The 7256-nt window shown below is 44.0% G+C and overlaps 1 pseudogene; it reads left to right on the top strand.

Annotated features, from left to right (window-relative positions):
- Nucleotides 1-3901: 3901 nt before the first annotated feature.
- LOC100630230 (CDGSH iron-sulfur domain-containing protein 1 pseudogene) lies at nucleotides 3902-6971 on the top strand (annotated as a pseudogene).
- The last annotated feature ends 285 nt before the right edge of the window (nucleotides 6972-7256 follow it).

Here is a 7256-nt window from a genome sequence, read left to right as displayed (position 1 = left end):
GTTTATATACTGTTATCATTTTCATGGGGGCCTCACAGAGGAGATAGAGCTGGAAAGGGATGGAATTTTAGGTTACATACCCAGAAGAAAGCGAGCACCAGGAACGGTGACTACAGCATTGAATTTGGCCCACGGAGGGCCCAGATTAGGCCTCTGTAACGGGATTTATGGTTTTCATATGGTGTGCTTTCCTTGGGACAATAGGAAGAAAATATCAGGAGACATATTTTCTTTTTTTCATATATTTTGGAGGAAAGGACCATATGCGAAATAGAATGTGGGGGAACCAAGTCTACCTTCTCCACAGAAGAACATAACCTAATTCATGGATCCATTTAAGATAAGAACATGAGGGAATGGGGAGACGGAGGAGGGTGCATGGGGGAAGGTGTAGGATTTCTATTCTGGGCCAAAGTGTTTCCAACAAGATTCCCGTTGGGACAGGAGGCAGCAGGTGGAGTGGTGCTTCCAATAGATACGGAATGCAGACCACAAACGCAAACCGTGTAGGTAATTCTGCATTTTATAGTAGCCACATTCAAAAAAGTAAAAAGAAATAGGTGGGATAAATATTAATACATTTTATTTAATGCAGTAAATCCAAAACATTATCATTTCAACATTATCAGTATAAAAATTGAGACATTCTGCATTCTTTTTTTGTACTGTCATTTTCTTTTTAGGAAGATTGGCCCTAAGCTAACATCTGTTGCCAATATTCTTCTTTTTTTTCCTCCCCAAAGCTCCAGTACATAGTTGTATATCCTAGTTGCAAGTGACTCTAGTTGCCCCATGTGGGATTCTGCCACAGCATGGCTTGATGAGCGGTGCCATGTCCGTGTCCAGGATCCGAACCGGTGAACCCCTGGCTGCTGAAGCAGAGCACGCTAACTTAACCACTCTGCCACAAGGCCAGCCCCTTGTACTAAGTCTTTAAAATTGCTATGTGTAATACTCTTACAATACATTTCAATTCATACGAGCCACATTTCAAGTGCTCAATAGTCCCATGCGGCTAGTGGTTACCACATTGGACGGCACTAGGTTAGAGAGTTTTGAGGGCACAGATAGCTATGAGACTGTTAGGCAAAGGAGATGATGCTAATCTAGAGACGCAGCCATATTTCTGAGAACTGTGATATACAGTTTAAGAGTATAGAAATTCAGGCCTGATGCTCCTAGGCTGGCATTCTGGTTCTGGCACTTTTTAGCTGTGTGGCCTTGAACAAATCATTTATCTATATGTGAGCATCCATTTATTCATTCATAAAATAAAGATGTAAATGTCGTATTATATCCCAGAATACACTTCCTTATATCCCAGGTCGCACTTCCTTTTATTGCCCAAGTTACAAGGGCATGAACCCCTATTCTAGTTTTTTAACATATTCCTCTCTGCTACATATCTCCCCCTTCAATTTAAAGCCCACTTTTCCTCAACCTACTGGTCCTTTACTACAGCGTCAGCCTAAGGAAGGCAAGGACTTTTCCCACAATGCCCCACAGTGATACTGAAGTGCAACTTTTTAAAATATAGTCCTCGAAGTTTTTGTACAACAGAAAAGAGTTGCCATACAAAGAATAACTTCAACTCCTGGTAGACACACGTTCCCTGAAGAACCTCAAGTACATCTTATGGGGATTAGATCCCCTCCCTGCTACAGCTGTTTGTCAAACTCTTGAAAGTGCAGCTTACCTGCCCACAGTTGGGGTGCTCTCTTCTCTGTCTACTCACAGAAAGAAGAGAAATTTCCTTTCTCGCCTAAGATTAAGGCCTTCTTTTGAGTTCTCATTTCCTATCGTAGAGCTCACCCATCTCTTCTCAGAGGAAATGATGCTGGGAAACACCGTTTTCCTTCAGGGGAACCTCACATTCACTGTAACAAATATGGGGCATCTCCAACATCTGTTTTCTCCTTTCACTACGGTGATAGAACCTTCCTAATGTCAGCCAGGCCCAAGGCCAGCAGAGTAAAAGCTACACTTCCCAGACAGAGCTGGCCGTTCTTCAAGGCAGCGAAGCCAGGACTGGCCACCCTGGCAATTATTCATTAATATTCACGGTGAAAACATCAGATTTTCCATTTTAAAGGCAAAAGGGGCCTTTTTCTAAGCCTTGGGAGCCCCGCAGTGACTGTAAGGTCTCCATTGGGATTCACCCGGCACATCTGCCACCCAGGGTCTACGAGGTTAGGATTCACCCTGGCACGACCAGTGCCACCCCCAAACCCTGCCACTCAGGGGCTGGTGTGACTCCGAATTTTTTAACTTCTCAGGGCCAATATTCAAACTCAGACTGACCAAATTAGAAGCCCATGAACATTCTACTAACTACCACTGCTTCTATAGAGCACTGCACAGTGAGTCACCCGTAAATAAGTAAATACACAAATAAACAAACAGCTCCCTACCTTGAACTATGTATGAAACTGAATCCTTCTTGCTTTTGACAGGTCGCGGGTTAATCCCACACATGATGTTGATATTGCTGCTTGTGTGGCTGGTGAGGAAAGAGGGTTCAAGGGCAAATCCTAACTTATTAGAAGACTTTCCCTTGACCATCCACATTACCCACAATGGTCCAATTTCCAGTCCAGAACTACTCTGAGAATATTATTTATGAACACGAATTGTCACTTGTAAAAACTGTGAAGTTAGAGACTATTATGAACATCTATAAATGAGGTTGGCCTGTAACTGACCTGAGAGTAGGGAGAGAAGGGCACTAAATAAAACTATAGATAAAAGTTGTGAGCCGGAGATAATTCCAGAAAAGATGTGGACTTTAATGAAGTAAAAGCCAACTGTCAGCAGCTGAGGCTCAGAAAGCAGGAAGGAGTGTGGAGGTCCTGGAGGCCGAGCGAGGCGCACGGCAGCTAGCACTGCTGGTCTCCGGCCTATACCCAACTGAGTGGACAAAAATTTGAGCAAGAAACAGCATCATTGCTGGCCTCCCTCTCCCTACTCATCTACTCAGACAGCCCTAGCAGAGACTATTCTGGCCTGGCCTGCTCCCATGGCAGACAAAGGCTCTTCTACTGCCATTGGCAACAAAATAAAAGAGCCAGGGCCGTGTTATAGAATGATTGCGTCCCTCAAAAAAATTCATACGCTGAAGCCCTAACCCCTAAATGTGGCTATATTTGGAGATAAGGGCTTTAAAGAGGTAATTGAAGTTAAATGAGATAATACAGCCGGGCCCTAATCCAACATTACTGATGTCCTTATAAGAAAAAGAAGAGACGCCGGGGGGTGCGCACGCTCAGAGGAAAGACCACGTGAGGACACAGCAGGAAGATGGTCACCTACAAGCCGAGCAGGAGGCCTGGGGAGAAAGCGAACCTGCCCACACCTTGATCTTAAACTTCCAGACTCCAGCACTGTGAGAAAACACACTCCTATTGTTTAAGCCACGCAGTCGGTGATGCTTTGACATAGCAGCCCCAGCAGACTACCAGACGCCACGAAAAAGATGCTATCCTTTTCCTCCTCCTTTCTGAGCTCTGGGTAAAAAGAGGTAGGAACAACAGATTCCTCTTAAAGCACCCTGAGCCTCTGCCTCCATTCTGGGTTTGTCAATCACCGGCTGTGGGCAAAGCTGAACAACCTTATTAAGATTCTTCTATTCAAATCCTAGATATCTGTTTATATAAGGTCATGATCAGACATGACTGTTTATCGTTAACCATGAGAATAAAATTCACAGAATGCCTAGTGGAAGGCAGCAAGCATGGAAGGATTATTTAACTGTTGTCAAATAATTTGAATTTTTGCACACAAGCTGGCTTTGAATTTACTAATAAATACCAAAAGTCACTGTTCTGGGGGTTTGCGGGGGTGGGTGGGGAGGAATACATTTCTGCTCAGTGTCCTGTACACATGCTTTGTAAGTGGCAGGACCATGAGTCAGGCTTCCAGTTCCAGAGTATGTGTCGAATGGATCACAGCATTTCCATGGCCGCTGGGACAGCTGTGACTGGTCATCTAGCTTACAACAGGTTTCACGTTAAAGATCCTTGCAACAAATCTACGGTAAGTCTTCATAGCCAGCAAAACATCCCCAGGATAGTACCTGCTTTTGCATGGAGGATTTGGGAGATAAAGCTGTGTCCTGCCATTACTGGAGGTCTGAAAAGTTCCCATTCTATGATGAGTCTTACACAAAACACCCAGAAGAGATTGGAGACAATGCAGGACCTCTGATTACCAAGAACAAAGAAACTTAAACGGATAGTTTTGATGCTGCAAACCAACTTGTCCTGATGTTACCTGGTTGTTTCATTAGAATGACCACCACTTCTAATGCACCTCCCCAGGGTTCGAAATCTGGTATAACCACAACTTGCACACTCATGGTTTGCCTTACTTAAAACATCGTGGTGCACATTTGCAAAAAAAGAAAAAAGGAGAAGTCAATCTCATAACCTCTTGGTTATGAGAACTTCTAAGGATCTTTCTTTTATATTTAAAATAATGACATAGACTATAGACACATGTTGAAGGTAACATATTAAATTATTCTCAAAAGCACGTATATGCAGATTATACTTACTAGTTCCAAAGAAAATTATTGCCCTTTCATATTACTTAGTTAACCTAGAAAGCAAATTGTGTGTGATTAAGCTACATTAATTTCTTAATACAATCTAGGAAGAATCTGTTATGACCTTGGTTTTCTTCTTGACAGTGGTAATGACACTAAGAAAATATGGCTTCTGTGTTTTCACTCGAAATGAACCATGAATGTTATTCTGCTTAACTGTAAGTGGGCCAGGTCAATAATTAAGGAGTAACTTCTTTGTATTCACTTTTCTTTTAAAGTACATTCTGTGCATTTCTTCCATCATCCAGCAAGTATTTATTAGCATTTACTCTTTGCTGGTCTCTGGGCAAGACACTAAGGATTAGGAAACTAATGATCTCTAATTGCTTCTGTACTTCAAAACACACACAGTCAACTGAGATAAAGAAATCGATAAAGGACACAGAACAGTGAAATGCGTACAGCAAAAGTGATGCTCACGCTACTGTAGGTAGAAAGAGCCTCCAGCCCTACGTAGGCAAAGGGGAGTGGGTGCTGAGGACGTGGAAGAGAAGAAACAGCAGTGGGCTCCAGGAAGAGCTGAGACCTGATCTGTTCTTAAGTAATGAGTTGAGTTAGGTAACCATGTGTGGGGTGGAGCTTTGGGAGGTGGCAGGGAGGTTCAAGGCCTCATAAAATGCAAAGTAAGGGGGTGAGGTGAGAGTGGGGAACAACAGAATATACATATTCTCAGCTGCCAGAGAGTCTGGGCAGCTTTATCTAATCTCTGGGATTTGAGTGGGAGAGTGTGAAAGGGCCCATCTAGCAATCCAAGCCCCAAAGTCAGTGACAAGAAGACTTAAGAGACCCTCATCCTTGACCTCCTCAAGTTTATCAGGCAGTACTCAAATCATCCTTTACAAATAGGATGTGTTAGTGTCTGTAGAACTCAGAGAAGATGCTAACGGTGTTTCTGGTCCTGAAGGAGTGAGTGATAGGAGTCTAATTTCCACTGGGTGATTTCAACCTTTGCTCTGGCCCTACTCCACACCACCTCTGGAAAGAAATATATATTATATATCCATTATATATATATATGTAAATATATGTATATTTACGTATACATATCCCAGAGTTTACCCTCTTGGACACTGAGTGTCAGAGGAAACCTCCGCTTCTAGAGCTCTCCTTCCCACCTCCAGTCCAAGGGAGATCATTTCCTCCTGCTCCCTGGCCCTGCTTTCTCACCCAGACTCTCTGAGTGTCTGCACGCCTACAGCCAGTTAACTATTAACCAACCCTTGTTACATGCTGACTGATCAGCAATGAAATATGTACAGCAAATCCGGCTGCTGGTTCCATTATGGAATGAACAGCTGCTACTTTCTTAGTCTACCTCTCTCCCCATCTCCCATCAAAATCATCTTCTGAGTCTGCCAATCACACTGCCACCTCCCCCTTACCACAGGTTGGGTGCTCAGCCCAGGCCTTGTCTATTTTGATTGAAACTGGCCTGGCCAAAGTGATTAGTGGAGGTGGGAGCATGCAGCTCCTGTTGGACCAATCACAATTCTTTCCCAGGATATTTCCATTTAGAACTAGGATCTTGCCTCAGGGGCCTCATCTTGGAAAGAAACGAAGCTGGTGCTGCTTTGGGCCACATTCTCCATCACACAGAGAAAGCCTGTCTGCAGAGTGGAGAACAAAATGAACACCCAGAGGGAAGCATATGGAAAGAGAGTCTTGATGATGTCGGAATCACTGGTCCAAGCCTCTTGAAGCAGCCACATTTCTAGACACCTCAGATACTTGGGCTGAGAAATGTCATTCTGTACCTAAACTGGCTTGAGTTGGTTTTCTCTCTATTGCAAATGATCCCTGTCTCCGTTTTCAGTCAGAGAGACTTGTCTGTAGTGTTCACTGCCTAACACACAAACAAGCATGTGCCCCAAGGCTGTGTCTGCTTCATAGGCTTACCCCAAGGATTTTGGATATAAAGTTTGAACATTCAGTTCAATCAAGGAGAAACTCCATAAGACATTCCCACCACCGATTGGATGAAATGCATTGGTGATGGCCTGCAGAGCTCAGGTTGCTCTAACCAGTAAGCTAAGGCCGGAACTAGAAGCCTGATGCTGTGGTCTGAACGTTTGTGTCCCCTCAAAATCCACATGTTGAAATGCTAGCCTCCAGTGTGATGGTGTTAGGAGGCGGGGCCTCTGGGAGGTGATTAGGTTATGAGGGCACAGCCCTCATGAATGGGATTAGTGACTCCATAAAAGAGGTCCCAGAGAGCTCCCTCGCCCCTTCCACCATGTGAGGACACAGTGAGAAGATGGCCTCCTATGAACCAGGAAGCAGGCCCTCACCAGACACTGAATTTGCTGGTGCCTTGATCTTGGACTTCCCAGCCTCCAGAACTGAGAAATAAATGCCTGCTGTTTAAAAACCACCTGTTCTCCGTTATTCTGTTGTAGCGGTCCGAACAGACTAAGACAGCTGGTCAGTAATTCCAGGTTTGGTAGGTTCAATGCAAAGAACTGAGTGATCAGAAGGCTGGTGGGGTGGTAGAGAAAAGTGACCTAAAGACAAGGACGGCTACTTAGATTCAGCCAGGACCTATCTGAGAGATCATCTCCCTGGACATAAGCATGCCAGCATCATTTCATCACACACATAGTAATCATCCTCAAAAAAAATGTATTCCTCACATGATAGAATGAGAAAAATTACC

This window comes from Equus caballus, chromosome 22 (assembly GCF_041296265.1).
Source record: "Equus caballus isolate H_3958 breed thoroughbred chromosome 22, TB-T2T, whole genome shotgun sequence".
Lineage (NCBI taxonomy): Eukaryota > Metazoa > Chordata > Mammalia > Perissodactyla > Equidae > Equus > Equus caballus.
Note: the sequence above shows the minus strand (reverse complement) of the source record. Positions and strands in the feature narration are given on the sequence as shown.